Source organism: Protopterus annectens, chromosome 4.part1 (genome assembly GCF_019279795.1).
Source record: "Protopterus annectens isolate FY-2018-M chromosome 4.part1, PAN1.0, whole genome shotgun sequence".
NCBI classification, from domain to species: Eukaryota; Metazoa; Chordata; order Ceratodontiformes; family Protopteridae; genus Protopterus; species Protopterus annectens.
In genome coordinates, this window is record NC_056734.1 from 296,411,555 (window position 1) to 296,430,585 (window position 19,031).

The window sequence follows — 19,031 nt, forward strand, 5'->3', positions numbered from 1 at the left end:
CCTCTGCAGAAAGGATGTCATGTGGCCAGAGGAAGAAAGGAGAGGCTGGATGCATGGGGCTATGTTAAAGGTTCTTCTGAGTGGTAGTTAAATGAAAAAAGATTCAAAAGATCATACAATAACTGTAATGTATTACAAACCCCACACACACCAGTTGACTGATGTCAGATTTGAACATTAAACATGTGGAAGTACAGAAGCTGGAATCAACCCAGTGTAAGATTAACACCACCACATATGTTTGAATTTAACAGTGTCAAAATGCACTTTATAGAGGATGATAGCATCATTGTACACTGAGAAAAAGATGTCGGGAAAAGTGTGTGACATAGGTGTGAAGTCATTTAGGTGTAAAATTGTCTCAAAAATATTATTTCATGAACACAAACTCAAGTTGACTGCTGTAAAATTAGAACCCCCTCAGTACCCAGATACAGGTGCTGGAGAACATAGTACTTAACACAAGCATCACAGCACATTACCAGCCAACTATGCATTCATATCTTAACTGTAAAATCAAGCATGGGTGCTTTATTCTGTAACTCAGGGTAATGTTTGGAGTCTATTGTAATAGTGTATTCAGAAGTTGTGCTATACTTGTAATAAAATAATGTGTGCAGCATACATACCCCTTGCTTCTCTCAGTCTTTCTAAGTATTCAGCATGGGCCTGCCTGTTTGCTGAAATCTACTGGGCAGCTATAAAATAAAAAGGAGAGAAAAAGAGAAGAACATCATGCATACCAGTCTTGGCTATCTCCAGCTTTGTATATCATTTAAAGTATCTTTATCTGTATACTTACATGCCTTTGGGATGTCAATAGTCTTAAACCTATTGGCTGAGATGTTCAGGCTTGCACTTTTTCACTTCATTGTAATGGTGCCTGCATTGTTCCACAGTGTGTGAAATGCCAGTTGCACTGAAGACAACCTTGGCTAGACTGTTCCAAGCCTCTGATTTATATTAAGCTCTGGTATAGTCACCTTGCAAAAGCCTTCAATTCTGGTGCTTTACAATGAGTCCAATGAATATCATGAACTTTTCTACACCCTGTCCTTGAGCCTTAAATTGGGCACCTTCCTTCCTATCTCCTGCCATGTTGAGCACAGGTCATCCAGCAACAATTGAAGTGTTTTCCCACCAATTCTTGTTATCGTCTTTTACAGCTAGTGTGCAAACCTTCACAACCATGTCAACCACGTTTACATAATGGTGCACAGACAGCAGCATTGCCAAACAGAGGGAAGGCAGTTTATCAAATAGGAAGGATAGTGTGACATGTGGCATTAATTTATGGCTTGCTTGCTGCTATACCTGCAAAATGACTTGACTTTTAAGACATTTATTGGGGGGTATGCATTTTACAACCTGACACATCTTTTGTGTGGCTTTACACACTGATAATTGTAATTTGTACAATGTGGGATACAAAGCAAAATGTAAAAGACAGCATATAGATTTTTCCACATAGGTTTCCTCATTGTCACAGACAAAGTGTCTGACATACTCATTTATTATATAGACAGATTAGAGAGTGGCTGGTTACCTGTGTATGTGTGTGACCTGACAAGGTCCTGGTTTATGCATTCTCATCTGTGATGCAGGAATAATGTGTGACAATATACTGGAAATGCATATAATTGTATTATTTGCAGGAACAATTTCCAAGTTCTGGGTCAGACCACACAATACATTCTGCTTTACAGGTATACTTGTGTTAAGTGAGTTGTGTAGATGACTATCAGTAAAGTATGAAGTCCATCCCAGGGCAGAAAATAAACTTTTAATTATAGAAACATAATTGTTAAGATATGCCCAGTCACACATATAATTCATATGACATCCACTTCTATACTTAGCTATTTTTATGTATAATTATCTTTAGATTGTTAATTTTTATTCAAAATTAATTGGAACAGCATTAATAACATTTGGAGTGTGCTGGATTAGAATCCTGACACACCTATATTGTGGCCATAAATTTACACCATTCGCCAAAGGTAAGGCTGGGCAGCAGGTGTATTTTTTACAATCATTATTTTTCAGAGTGCTCATTGCCACAGAGGAAGTGTTTGTCAGACATGATCATTACTTACTCAGACATATTAAAGTACAGAGTGGTAAACCACATATGTGTATGACCTGACTGTCAGTAAAGTCTGAATTCCATCCCAGGTCAGAAAAAAATTGTTTATTGCAGAACCGTAATCATACTGATACCCGCAGTTACACATTTAATGTATATGTTATCATGTATGCTCAATCCACCTGCTATACATAGTTGTTTTAATGTATAATTATGTTTGTATTGTTCATTTTTATAGAAATTACAGTAGAGCATCATTAATAAAACTCAGAGTTTGTTGGATTAGAATCCCAGCTCACCTGTAGTGGGGTCATGAATTTGCACCTGCTGCCGCAGGGAAATCTAGGCAGCAGGTATATTTGTTACAGTCATTACTGTTTATGAGTGCTGGCCTCTGTGTTTGCAAGATGGAAGGCAAAAGAAGTAACCATGTATCTTTTTTGAAAATGACAATGTCTCTTTAATCACTCTAGGTGTTGTGGAACTCCAGGTGTTGTGTATGCATGATGACCGCCACACAATGGTGCTAAGAGCAGTTGCACTTATTAAGGCAACTTCCATTAAATTTAAAACTTTTCTACTTTTCGCTGTGTTTGAGCTAAGCTGTGTGTCATGCAATTATTAATATTCATAATAAAAAATACCAAATGCATTTTAATACGTTAGATATTTTTACACAATTATGGAGTTGAACTATCATACTAATGAACCCACAAAACACACTGAAAGTGTCTTAATTTTCCTTGCTGCAGAAAATATGTTGCATCAGGAAAGCAAATTATGTGCATACAAGCAATTCCTATTTCCTCTATAGTATTAATAAGACATATATATTTGAATGCTCTCATTTGTATGTATGGCATATGTATTTAGTGCAATAATCAATCAAACAATGATTTATAAATACATTAGCATTGATGCAACTCTGTCTTCTCTTTGTATTGTGTTCATTTTTCCCTTATCTCTGCTGTAATCTCAGAAATGCACTTGATAGTGCAATTTGTATCATTCTCCTTTAAATGTATGATAAAAATCCATGACAGTGGAAAACATTTTTCAGCAAAGGCATGAAAGTTTGGCTATTACTGAATAAGAATGATAGATTTGTGCTGTTTAGCTCCATTTAAAGGTTTGCTAAAGTTACTTCTACACTTTGTAAGGGTATCCTGAGTGACACACTCAATGAAGGTAAGGTAGTCTGGATTGCTGTAGTGTCTTCCTTCTTCCTCCTACTAATCATTCACAGTTGAAGTCCATTAGCAACTAACAGTGAGATAGGGTCCACACTATGTTTACATCTGCTACATAAAGTCAAAAGTTTGGTATTCAGTAATTATAATGAGTTCACACCTCATTTGCATCTTCACCATGCTCAGAGGAATCTACACTATAAAAAGGTAACCATGTGGCTAGGGAACTTGAAGATGAGAAGACTTGTGTATTTGGACAAAACAGAAGATTGCTATTCCTTTTGATTTATCTGCAGAGAAGGCTTCTAATTTTGCTAAGCACGATTGTATTTTTCTTTTTTTTCTGAATTGTTTTTATAGAAAATTTTAACAACAAAACATTCATATGTGATAATACAAATATAATAAAACAAATATATATATTTAAAAGAACATCAGTAAACAACAACTAAAATAACAGTTTACAATGACGTTTACTCTGAAACAAAGTTTTTTAAACATAAAAAGAAATGTGATGAACAGTTGCTGGCTAATTATTAAAATCTGTTTATTCAGCAGTTCTTTGAATTTCAACCATATATGATATGAAGAGGTGATTCTAGATATTATTGTCTTGATTGTGATAAGTTCAAAATGACAGATTCAGTTGCCAAGTGTACAAATTCCTTCATAAGAGTAGTCTGAGTCTTCCAGGTCTTGGTGATGACTTTTCTTACTAATGTTAAGATACGCCATAAAAGAGGGTATTTTATTTTCATGATACAAGTGGGAATATTTATATTAAATAAAATAAGAGATTTGGTCAGCATAAATGTATCATTAGAAACAGACTGTAAGAGAGAATTCATATTATCTCAAGATGTTCTACATTTTATGCAATTTAAAACATATGCTGCCAGTCAGCTTTAACATTTAGTTTACATCCCCAGCATCCTATGTCTTTATTATACATCAATTCAATTTTATGTGGTATGATAAATGTTCTATGTAAGAACTTCCATGAGAATATCCTCCACCTTAGTGATGGCATAGCTTGTTTTGAAAGATCGGAGTATTAGTTTTATATCATCTTCACTTGGGGAGTTATTAAAAGTCTAAATTAATCTCAATCTGTTGATTTCTTAAGTAGCTTATATATTTTAGATAGAAGTCCCTTTCCAATTTTATTCTGGTGCATTAGAATAATGAGTAAATCAACAAATGTGGGGAAAGAATTTTTAACTATTGGTTGCATTAGATTAATGTTATGTTCAATTAATTGTCTACAATTTTGAATTTCTAACCACGTCTTTGCTTAACTCAAGCTTATTAATGATATGGTCAACGTTTCATAGCTTCCCATTGTCTAGTAATTGATACCAGTATAACAGGTGTTTGCCTTTAAATTTAGTCATAGTTGTTAAATTAAATGTATTAGTACTTATTTGAGTAAAGGCAATTGGAAATACAAAGAAAATCCATGCTTTATATTCAAGGTTCCTGAAAATAAAAATTTTAAAGGATGTTATAATTTTAAGATAAGAGTTAACTGGTTTGTTTTTGTTTTCTATAAAATAGTCTTTTACTAATTAATGAAATTTACTACTAGCTATTGAAGTATGATATGATTTAGTTAAATTATTGGATTTACACCAAATACAGCCCTGAATATCTTTCAGGTTGGCAATTATATATGTATTATAATTATCAGGTAGTATTTTAGTCTTATTCTCATTAAAACGGAGTCACAATTCCTTCTGGAATATTTATATTCTTGGAATGCTGCAATAAGAGAAGAATTGCAATCAGTCAAAGTTAATAGTATGCCACCTGAAAATAATAATTGTGTTTGGAGATGAAATCATTATTTATTGGTATGCTTTGATGTTTTTATTTGATCTTATGTACTTTACAAAATGGTCCATAACCACAGCAAAAAAGCAATGTGGACAAGGGATAACCCTGTTCAGTAACTTTAGTAATCATGATTGATTGGGAAGTATATGAAACTGTCTTAATATATGCAAAGGAGTTTTCATAGAGAAGTTCAATTAATTATAAGAAATTGTTTGAAAAATTATATTCCTGGAATATTTATATTCTTGGAATGCTGCAATAAGAGAAGAATTGCAATCAGTCAAAGTTAATAGTATGCCACCTGAAAATAATAATTGTGTTTGGAGATGAAATCATTATTTATTGGTATGCTTTGATGTTTTTATTTGATCTTATGTACTTTACAAAATGGTCCATAACCACAGCAAAAAAGCAATGTGGACAAGGGATAACCCTGTTCAGTAACTTTAGTAATCATGATTGATTGGGAAGTATATGAAACTGTCTTAATATATGCAAAGGAGTTTTCATAGAGAAGTTCAATTAATTATAAGAAATTGTTTGAAAAATTATATTCCTCCAGTATTAATAGTAAGTGCTACCAATTAACTGAATCAAAGGCACTACTGATATACAGACTAACCAAATTTAGTGTTTTTATAATTATTAGTATAATCAATTATTGATAGAAGTCTATTTATTCATAGGTGCTCCTGTTCATTATAAACCCAATCTGATCATTCCTTATCAACACTGTAAGAAATTGTTTTATTCTAGAGGCATAGATTGCCATGAATATTTTATAATCTACATTTAATAATGAAATTGGTCTATATGAAGAACATTGTGCTGAGTCCTTGTCGGGTTTTAAAATTGGGGATATTAGGCTGTATTTCCAGAATGGTGGTACCTTTGTAAGTCCTTTAACTATTGAAAATACCTCTAGTAAAATACTCAAAGCATCCTTAGTCATTATTTTGTATAGTTGAGGTATTATGCCACCATTTCCAGGTGCCTTATTGGGTTTTAATTTATCAATTTGAATTTTGAGCTCAAACATTGATATAGGCTTGTCAATTATTTTTATTTGATTATTTGATTCCCTGACAGTCTAGTTTCATATATATATATATATATATATATATATATATATATATATATATATATTATAAATGTTTTCAATGTTTTCATTAGATCTTGTGCAGCCATTGTTGGTTTGTGTTGATTAAGTTTAATAAAATAAGACCTGAAAACATCTAGAATATCTTCTATTTAAGTAACCTTACTTTTACTATTAGAGGAGCATAATTCTTTGATGTAGTTAGAATTAACAATCAATGTTGTTCTAGTGTACAATTTATACGTGGATTTAAGATTTATAGAAAAATTTATTATTTTAATATTTTCTAAAATATAGTTACTGTTTAAACTATTTATTTCTTTTAAGTTATTATTTCTTTTTTACTGACTATCTAATTTTATCTTATCAGTTTTTCCAGTAACCATATAAATTCATTGTCCCATTGTTTCTTTTTTTATTGTGCACACCAACTTGCAATTTTGCCAAAAAGGTATGTTTTTAAAGAGTCCCAACAAAACTCTCTTAGATGTTACCTGCATGATTACATTCAATAAAAGTTTGAATTTCTTTATTAAAGAAATCCTTAAAGTCTTTCATAGTGGTTATATATAAAGGGATCCTTTTAGTCGGGATGTTATTACTACAATTCAATAGAACTTCAAATGTTATCATGTTATGATCTGACAGTGGGCAAGAGACCACCTTGACATTATGAATTCTACTAGTGATCTCATTTGAAACATATACTCTATCTATTCATGAATGTGTTCCAGGCCTGTGTGAGAAATGTGCAAAGAAAAGTGAGTCTGATACTGAAAACACATTTATATATGTCATATTATATATGTCTGTGAACTCCATCAAAGCCTTGACTGAGACATGTTTCTTCCTTTTACAGCTAATGTTGATATCCTTGTTAGATAAAATATAAATTAAATAATGTTCCCCTTTGATATTTATGTTATTTCCCCCAACTGTTGTTTAACTGTTTGTATTCCCAATCCAGGTATCCAGGACATTAGTAAAAGTGTACAGTTTCCTTTGAATCTCTAAAGTGACTAAACAAAGCATGCTCTTTTCATCACTAAATGTCTTCAGGATTTTAGGTAGAGGCAAATAATTTTTTTCATAAATTGGCCACATATCTTCTCTTTTGTTTATAATGAGAGCTAGTAATGCAGAATAGTGTTTAGTATTAAGTCTGTCTAAATATTATTTTATTAAATGTGTTTCCTGTAAAACTATAATTTGCAAATGAAATATTTTTTAAAAAATTGTATAAACTACCCCTTTTACAACCATTATTTAATCCATTTATATTAATTGATATGCATTTCAAGTTGGCCATACTACCAAAATAGGAAAAATAAATAAGTATTTCATATAATAGCCTCATATATTTTTAAATAATGTGGAACTGAAAAACTATTATTATACCTAGTGAACTGCTTACTCATAGATATAAGATAATTGAGACTGTTAAGAGTAAATATCTACAAGAATAGTAGACACCAAAAAAAAATTCATTTATTAACTGCTTTATATGTGCTCTTCTTTCCCATCCCCACATGGTGTTTAAAACTCCTGGTTTAAATAGCAATCCTATTCAAACACTATCAACTATCCACAAATAAGTTTCTAGCATCACTCTACTACTTCTAAAGCTATTATATATTAAAGGTCTAACTTATTTTTAAAAAAAATTAAAAGGAGTTAGTATAATATTCAGATTATAAACACTCATTTGCTTGCTACAAAACTTACAAACTATAAAGTATAGCAGAGCTTGTAGTGATTTGGTTCTATTCTATTTATAAGTGCCTATATAGTATTATAATAAATCCAATCATGTCTTTCATTTCTGAGGAAAAAAAAGAGATTAACACAGATAAAAGACAATACATATAACATTGTTTATAACAATCTTGCTATATGACTAATATACTTTTAAATATTATTGATAATGTGACTAACTAGTTAACTATTTAATTTCAGTTCTGACTACTAGATTGTACAAACTTGGATATTATGGAAGACACATATCATATTTCAAAGAACAAATAAACTTCTGTAAAAAATATTTGCCTGTTTGTGAGGACTTGCATATGCAATTATCTTTCAAAACATGTCTCTTCTATACATAGAACATTATAGTCACTAGAACACACTATATAAAACAGTAAAAGAGAAACTGTTATGTTTAAAATAACAAACAATATGTTCCCAGAATTATATTTGTACTGAGGAATAACATGTGGTTTCCAACTTATGCACTACAGTCTTTTTAAGAGACATATAAATTCCCAGCTTATCAAAATGACTGTTTAATTTTGTCTGACTTTGTGGAAAACATGTTATTACTTTCTTATTAGTCCCTCCTTTACTATGCATCACACTTTCAATTAACTTTCACAGCATGAGCTTTTAATATTGACATATATTTGAGCTCTTCACTTCCTGCTCAAAAAGCACATCAACACAGAAACCAACACAGATCATCACCACAACCATTGTCATAAACATATACTGCCCACATCTAGAAAACAAGACAACCAAGCAAGGGGCTGACATCAACAGACATAAACAAGATCATCCTCCCTTCTTGAAATTAATAGAACAGAATGTAATTTTAAGAATATAATATCGAAGGATAAAAGTTGAATTGAAGAAATTAATTCCATATTGTGTATGGTGCCAGAGTGCTATAAAATGCATTGAGCAACTTAAAGAGAGAAATGCAGGTTTCACAAGGGTTAAAATAGTAATTTTGAAGTAAATGTAACAAAGAGTGCAAGCTAATTTACATCTTATTATTATTTTGCACTTAATTTGTGTGTTAAAATGAAGCATAAAACAACATTTTATCCAGTATTTCTTACACACACACACACACACACACACACACACACACACACACACACACACACACACACACACACACACACACACACACCGCGCGCGCGTGCACGCTCGCACATGCTCACAGACACACACACACAAACTCTGAATAAAATGTTTCCTTAGAGAAAAGAGTGGGAAAGAAACATTCTATTAAAACTTGCTCTGAGAGAAGGAAATACCACTCTCAGTAAACCACTGTCATTCATGTTACACTGAAAAAGGAGGCTGTATAAATGGTTAAAAACAACCTGCTCCCTGCTATTCAAGAAACTATGCTGTAAAATTTCTTGTTATCATTTTAGTTTTTGTTATATATATTTGGTACTCTCTCTCTCTCTTGTTTTTATATATATATCTACCCTGACAGGGGAAGGGAGAACAAAACAATAACTGATATATATCCAGTAGAAAATTGAATGTTTATATGTATGCACTCCTTTTTCTTTGAAAGTGTATTTATTAGATTTTAACTAAACAAATTGATCATGATAATAGTTGTATTCAGAAATTTGTGAGCATAAAAAAAACAATATGAACAAGAACAAACAAAATTTACAAGAGTTAAGAACAATGAAAGAAAAATAGTTATTCTTGAGAAAGAAATTGCTAAACTCAATGAAAGTATTGTGGGGGGATTTATTTTTTCAAAATGTATAAAATTATCGTGATGTTCTCAGCAATATTGACAAATATGTTGAGAAAAGTATACAAACGAAATTAAAAAGTTAGTCAAGGATACGGATGACTATAAAAACAATTGGGCCTATGGGTTTGCCAAACACCGTCATGGGCAATACGATGGGAATGGTGTAAATGCCAACGATGATTTTGTTAATGGTGATGTTGTGCCAGACAATAGTACATCTACAACCAATGCTTTTTTAGATAAATATCCACCACTAAGGAGATCTGCTTGATTACAGAACAGGAGGGAGGGGACACAAAACAACCAGCAGTATGTTCCGGACTCAAACTACCAGGGACAGCAACGGGTAAACAACTATTGGAATAAACAATGGCACAACAACAACAACAGGAGGAGATATTAAATCATTTTGATATTGACTATGACTGTGTTTTAGGGAAAATTTCATCCTCCATTTCATCCTCCACCACCCATGATGAAGAATTATATTTTAACAATGAGGACTTGTCACAGTGTAAAATTTTCACCAAATCTAATTTTAATGTCTATAATTACAGTGCTTTTGACATTAAAGAAGTTCATCATAATGTCTTGATTAAAGGCTTTTCATTTGTACCTAATTTTAGAATGAATATAGTGGATGTGCTTACCAGTGTCAAAATGTATGTTAGGCAGTTAAACTTGGCCCTTTACTTTAAGGACAACCATAGTGTTTTTGGGTGATGAAAACAATATGGGGTGGTTGAAAAGGAACAGTGTATTTATACCCCCTAGTAACAAGGAAGTGTCCATGTTTGAGAAATTATGTGTGATGGGAATCAAGAATGTGGTCAACACTGAATGTGGGGTACATTTTGGTAAAAATTTGTCCCAACAGGAAAGTGATGGTTTATTTGAGTTAGCAATCAGCAAAGATTTGAGAATTATGAAACCCGACAAGGGTGGTGGTGTGGTTATTATGCCCAAATCTGATTATATAGCCAAGATGCAGGCAATATTGGGTGACCACACCACCTACCATAGAGTATATATCAACGAATTCCATATAGCATATCACAAAATTGATTTGTTTTAACTCAATGCCCTATATCAGGGGGCATTGACTGAAACAGAATTTCATTTTCTAAATGTGGAACACCCAGTCACGCCTGTTATTTTTGGTATCCCTAAAATCCACAAAGGTACCAGAGACCCCCCTTTTAGAGCTATAGTTTCTTCTCGGGGTTCAAAGACTGAACCCTTGGTTGCTTTTGTAGATGAAGGGCTTCAGAAGGTAGTGGTTGGGGTTCCACACATCTTGAAAGATTCCTGGCATTGTCTCCATAGACTTGACAGGGTTTCTAATGTTAACATTGATTGGTCTTTTCTAACTATAGATGTCATTAATCTATTCACAGTAATTCCACAAGATGTAGGGGTTGAATATTTCACCCAAAGTTTGTTTAATAGTGGTAAATTAAATGCTGCTAAAATCAACATGATGACATCATGTATGGAAATGGTGTTAAAGAACAATTTTATGACATATGAAGGGGAAACTTTTCAGCAAATTTCAGGTGTGGCAATGGGGGCCAAGTGTGCCCCTGGATTTGCTAACCTGGTCCTTTTATATTGGGAGGAAGAGTTTGTATTTGGTTCACCATACAATGACAAAATTGCTCTCTTTAACCACTTTTTAGATGGTATACTAATACTATGGAAGGGCAATGAGGATGAAGCTATGTCTTTTGTTGAATATTTAAATAGCACTACAACCTTTTTAAGATTCACCAGCAAGTGGGATGAAAAAGAGATTTTTTTGGACATCAAATTGACTAAATCTGCTAACACTTTCCACAGTAATATTTTTAGGAAGACATCCCATATTAATTTTTTGTTATATTATAATAGTTGTCACCCTCCACATCAAAAAAGAGCAATAGTGAAGGGCCAGATGGTAAGACTCTCAAGACTTGTAAGTGACTATGACACTTGTATCAAAGAAGTTTATACCCTTATTGGTTTCTTTTTAGATAGGGGATATCCCCTAAAGATGCTGTTAAATATCAGGAATGAAGTCTTGGAGAAAAGATGGAGTATATATAAACCCATTTTAAGGGGCAATGACACTGATATATTTCAAAAGACCAACACTTTGGACGGTAAGGCATTGGTATTGAAATATAACAGTCAAACTGGTGGTGTTGTTGATGTAGTGAAAACAGTATGGGATACAGTATTTAATGAAACTATGAAACACGATTTGGGGAACATTCCCAAAATAGTATATTCTAGGGGAAGAAACATTAAAGAAATTTTGGAGGGACATAGAACCATTTACAAGTGTTCTAGGATGTACAAATGTGGAACCTGTAAATTTTGTAGGTTCATCAACGATGGACCTTATGTATTGGTGTCCAATTATATGAAGACTTTGAGGTGCCCAGGTAGGTGTAGTTGCAACACACAACAGTTGGTATATATTGCCACTTGTGTTAGCTGCAATGCATTCTACTTGGGCAGAACTGTTCGCAGGTTAAAAGATAGGATCGCAGAACACCTGAGGGCCATAAAAAATAAGGACACGCATAATGCATTCTATATGCACAGCACACACTGTGTTGATTTCAAGAAATTTATTTTCTTTGTTATTGACAAGGTGACACACCTTGAGAGGGGTGGGGATGAAAGGTTGAAGGTAGAATTATTAGAATATAAATGGCAAACAATTTTGGATTCTACAACCCCACCGGTTTTGAATGAATATATTTCTCTAGAACCCATTTTAAAAGATAGTGCTAACTGAATATTATGTAAACAGTGAGTTACATTGTATTTTTCACTATTTTTATTTTTTTCATTCATTTTTATGTGCCTGCTTATGTGGATATTTAAATACAAGTACATTTTAGATAAGATATCCCTCACAACATAAGCTTGGGCAACATGGTTTTAATGTTATTGTGCATGGACATATTCAATGTTTAACATTTATTTATTTATTTATTCAAATTAATGTATACTTTACTGTTTCTTATTGGATGTTTATGGTATTGGCTGTGTATTTAATGTTTGGTGTTGTTGATTTTCATTTACTCTGATGATGCCATGTGTAAGGGTGAAAGTGCTTAGTAAGTGAAGTCGTATAATTTTTGTTACGCTTTTGGAATAAACTCTCTGCCTAGTGCTTTGGACGTGGTTCTTTTTTTTTGTTTTTACTAGTTTTGTACCCTGTGGGTATTTTCATTTGTGGTAAAATTTACAAGTGTCTACTAACAATGAAAATTCTCAAAAATTCCTATACATTACAATTGATATGAGTATAACTATTTTTGTTTACCAAGCATTTTCTTGAAATGTATTCATGTGTTATAGTAGGAGATGATTCTATTACATCTTAATTTAGTGGCGACAATTTCCAGATGACATACTTAGGGTATAACATTTGTGAATTCTTTGAAAAGGGTGTAGCTTCATTCTTCCAGTTCTGGGTTATAACTTTCCTTGCACTTGATAAAATGGACCACAAAAGAGTGTATTTCATTCTTTTAACACAAACAGGATAGAGGTATTAAAATGAATTAATGGCATAGATAAAACAAAATTGTCCCCAAATAAAGCCTGTAAAAAATATTATTGTTATTCCAATAAGGTTTAAGTACAACACAATCAAAGAACATGTGTTGCCAATCTACCTTAAGCTCCTGTTCATATCTCCAGTAAACTTGCTTCTCTTTATACACTAATTCCATTTTATGAGGTATGAAGAAGAATCTATGCAACAATTTCCAAGTAACAAGTTTCTATGTAAGAGATGAAGTTGTTTGGATGATATTAAGCATGATTTTTCTTCCACTTTATCTGGAGGTCTGTTATTAATGTGAGAAAAAATAGTTTCACTAATTGACATTGCAGCTTTTTGTTTCTTTCCTCATCACTCCATTTAATTTGGATAACAGACCCTCTCCCAGTGTGTTTTGTTTTATTAATAGTATTAAAATTTCAATTAATGTTGGGATAAGATCTTTTACCCTTGGTTGCATTAACTTAATTTTACATTCTACATATTGTCTGCAAGGTTGTACATCCACCCTCATATCTTTGCTTAAATCATATTTACTCATGATATAATCAACAGAATGCAGTTTTTCATTATCCATTAATTGAAACCAGTGTATTAGATCTTTACTTTAAGTGTAATAATTGTGTCTAACTTTGAAGTGAAAGTATTACTTAGAGTGTATGCTATAGGGAAAAGAAAACTCCATGCCTTATATGTTGGATTTCTATAAAAGTAAGTCTCAAAAGGTATTTAATATAGTAGAGATAAAATAATAGTCAGTTGTCTGGTGACTCCTTCCTGAAAGTAATCTTTAGCAATCAATGTGAATATTGTGTAGTATAAGATTATGAGTAGAGTTTATGTTATGTTTACATTTTATGAAACAGCTTCGTAGAAACCCTTTCCACTGGCTGTGTAAATATTATTTATCCAAAGGGATATTGTTTTTATAATTGATGATAAAGAATATACTTCTAGATCTGGCAGTCCAATCCCTCCTGCTGTCCACTGCATTATATGATGATTTAAGGCCATTTTTGGTTTGTTGGGGAACCAAAGAAATTTTAAAATTAATGTATTTAATTCTTTAATACTTGTTTTAGATGGAGATAGATAATGATTGAATAACATATAAGACTTTTGGTAAAATAATCATGTTGCTTATAGATAGTCTCTCTTCCATTGTGAAGAAAAAATTGTTCCATTTATTTATTAGATTATTTATACTGATTATGCCATTAGTATAATTGTAATTTATTATGTTATTAATGTTATATTTTATAATTATCCCTAAATAGTTAATTTTCTCTTGTTAATATATTTAGTAAATATATCATGTATCCTATCGATATTGGCATTTGTGAGTAGTATTTCTGTTTTGTTATCATTAAAGGAGAGACCAGATTTTTTGAACTCATCTATTCCCTTAAAAGTAGCAGAAAGGGAATTATCACTGTCACTCAGTGTCAGAAGATTGTCATCAGCAAATAACTGGATTTTAGAAACCAAATTCACATTTATGCTAATGCCTTTTATGTCTAAATTTGATCTAATAAAATTAGCAAAAGGTTCCATAATTAGAGTGAAAACTAGGGGTGAAAGAGAACATCCTTGTTTAGTTGACTTCAAACTTTGTATTGAATCAGAAGTAAAAGTACCTATTTTATTCTATGCAAAACAATTGTCATAAAGATTTATAAGATGTGCAAAATTGCTTGAAAAAATGAAATTCCTCTAAGTCTAACAAAATATATTTCCAATTCACAGAATAAAAAGCAGTATTAATGTCGACTCATTAATGTTCGATTCTCTTTTATTTTGTTTACATATAGTAAATTACTGTGATTATTCTTTTGATATTGTTATAAGTATTTCTATTTAGAATAAAACAGTTCAGTCCATATTAATCATGGAAGGTAGACTATATTTTAATCAATTAGCATGAATTGCCATGAATAATTTATAATCTACATTTAAAAGTGAAATTGGTCTGTATGAAGAGCATTCAGTTGGACCTTTGTTAGTTTTTAAAATTGGGGAGATAAGATTATATTTCCAGGATGGAGGAGTTTGTGTTAAATCTTTAACTATAGAAACAATTGTGTACAATATGTTAAAGGCTTCTTTAGATAGTAACCTGTAGAGTGTTGTAATAATTCTGCAATTAACTGGTGCATTGTTTGGTTTCAATTTGTTAATTTGAGTTTTAACTTCAGACAATGAGATAGGTTTATCAATTAACTTCACTTGGTTATCAGATAATTTATTTTTTTATTTTTTTTATAAATGTTTTGATTATCCCTTCTGAGCATATTACATTATATTGAATGACTTTATTGTAACAATTTCTAAATTCTTTTAAAATATCTTCTATTTCCTTCACTTTGCCTTTTCTCTTATGTGAATAAATCTCCTTTATATGGTTAGCCTTACTAAGTAGTTTTGTCCTGTTATCTAACTTTTGCATAGATTTTGGGTTTATGGAGAAATAAATTATCTTAAACTTTTATAGATCAATCCTGGTTTTATGATTTAAATTTCCAAATACTTACTATGTGGATTATTAATATCTTCTATATTATTATTGTGACCCATCTGGTTTTCCAGTTTTAATTTGTCAAGTTTTCTTGTATCACGTACAGTTTTTTGTCCCATTTTTTTCTATATTACTAGCCAACTTGTGACTCTACCAAAAAGACATGCTTTTAGTGCATCCTATAGATAGATTTCTGAAATATCTCCTGTATTGTTAATTTCTGCAAATGAAAGGCTTTATTTAATACAAAAGTCCATAAAATCTGTTAAGCAAGTTATACAGTATATGCTGGTATCCTCCTAATCTTAATGTTATTGTTAGAGTTTAAAAACAGCTGAAAAGTGATTGCATTGTGATCTGAAAGTGGATAAAACATCACTTTAACTTTGTCTAGTCTATGTATCAACTCACTGAAGACATATACTCTATCGATTTTGGATTGTGTTCTAAGTCTATGTGAGTAATGAGTAAAAAAATATGATTCTGTATCTTTGAAATCATTTATGTCCCTAAGGTGAAATATTTCAGTGAACTTTAACAGTGCCTTTGCTGATGCCTGTATTTCTATTGACTTGTTGCATTAGTATCCTTTGGTGACAATATACAATTAATAGCTCCTGCTAGAATGATGCCACCTTTTGAAATTTGAATTACTTCTTCTTGAAGTTGGTCAACAGTTTTAATTCCTATTCCTGGAATCCAGTATAAGTTAATAAAGGTTGCTATTCTCTTATTATATTCTGGGGTAACAGAACAAAGCGTACCTTTAGCATCCATATATGTGTCAATGATGTGAGGCATTGTCAAAGAATTTTTCCATAATATAGCAACTCCTTCTTTTTCTGATTATATTGTATACTAGATAACACAGAGTAATACTTAGTATTAAGTCTGTCTTTATCTTTTGTCGATATGTGTGTTTCATGAGATTTAAATAACTCATATATTTGTTTAGACTACTCCTTTTGTAACCGTTATTCAGTCCATTAACATTTATGGAAATACAATTAATAAATGTCATTTGTCATACAGGTCAACAGTGTAGATGTAACTCTCCTAAAATTAACTATATAGACCCGGTACAATATTTTTTCTTTGTTAAAGAACTGCTTATTAATAGTCATACTGACATAAATACTTAAAAGTTTAATTAGATGCATAATAATTGTTGTTATAGACACTCACAAAAAACAAAAAAAAACTTTTAATGTAACTAAACACTTATTTTTAAAATCCTTCAACCCCTTCATGTAGACTAACACTCGCTGCTTGAATAGTCTAACCATCCAAGCAAGCCCACCCATCTACTAATCTAAAAAGTCCAAACCCCTTTGCTTCAGTTAAACAAAACTGTCATTAACAGCAAAGTGAACACAAGTTTGTATCCTTTAAAACTCATATATATGTGTGAAAAATAAGAGAAGTGTTATATGTCCCAAACTTGTTTAACTTACATATTTCTCATTTTTATATGTTCATTAACATACTAAGAGCTAAATATAATTTCTTATTATTGTTCAATAACTATATACAATCTTGAATCTCATTTAGTGATATCTTGAAAAGGTGAGAAACTGCTGTACCACAGTTAAAGATTCTTATTATGTACCTCACAAAAAGATCAATTTCCTTCCTGATTGATCTATTTTCATTCAGTAAAAATGTAATAATAGGTAAATACATGCCATGAAACATTTAAACAATAATGCATTGCTCTTTGTGCTCAGCAGTTTACTATAATAAACTAACACATCTTATGTCATCCTTATTAAAAATAAGGTTTGTTTTTTTCTTTGTTTTGTATATGATAACTTCAAGTATAATGACAACATACTCATAACATTAACATCAAGCTTCAAATAAAAACTTGACCCTATCATATATATGTTTGTGTTACTATTAATGTATCCATGAACCATCTTAATGTGTACATTCAAATCTAGACTTCAAGAAACATACTCAAGAATATATCACAGTACATGCAGCATTGTTTTGTTTTCCTTATTAAATGATAAAGAACAACACTTCGGACAGATCTTAATGTAAATATAACATTCACCAAGTCTTTGGATTACATGCTTTGCATAGCTTTCTTATTGTTTGTCTTATGTAACAAACTATACTGCTTTATATAACCAAAATACTATGTCTATATATTTATTTTTCATTAAAAAAAATCAAAATTAATCCTCTAGAAAGAGAAAAAATAAACGTTTGACAACCTACTATAGCATAGTAAAATATATTATTAAGCTATGATGTCTTAACAGTACAACATAACTTAGATTTCAATTTAAGTTAGCCAGAAATCAGAGTTTAAGTGTCTTATTGTATTCTCCATTCACAATCTTATGGTTTCATTGACTGTTCAACTAAGAACATACTGACATTTGAGGTATTTCCACTTATTATTTAAATGTACCTTCTAAAGCTGTCCACTAATCAGAATCATAAGCTGTTAACAGCCCTGATTCTCTGCATGTGTGGGAAACTTCACTGAGCTTGAGCTGTTTACCAGAGAAAGCTTCAAATGTTTAAGTAAGATGAGAAAACCCAAGCACTAGAGGGAAAAAAAAGCTTACTTCTATTTTTTTAAAAATACATCTTGTAACCAGACAACATGTTTTTCTAATTCTCTGACAGCATTTCATCTCATTATTAAGACTAAGGATCACATATAACAAATCTTTAAGGAGAGAGTATTTTAAATCTATTCCAGGCATCACAGCCCCTTCATTTGGGAAGTATAACATGAAACATATCTACAGAGAATGGAATTATCCTCCTCCCTCAAAAACAAGCACATAGCAATTCATTTGGTAAGGCACAAGTAAGATAAACAACTTTCAGGTTATACTATTAGTAATGGTAAAACAAACTCCTCAAATGTTACACTGAATTTGGGCAGGGCCACATCTACATTTAGAAAATATGTCTATTTATCTCCCTGTAAGGCATTTTTTCATGTTAATGCTTTTAAAACATGAAATGCCACTTGAAGCACAAATCCCTTTTAGTAAATAATTTCCCATTTATGGGAATAAGACAACTGATATAATTAGATATGTAAACTTATGTAATCAAACTAGTGCAACTACCACTGTCAGCTTCTGGTGATTTCTCCTGTCCACCTGGTGAATCTGGGCATACTGGGGCAATGCAACAATTGTACACAGCAATGCATGCAAATGTACACAGACAAATCTCCTCCTACCACCCAATACTACAACCTGTG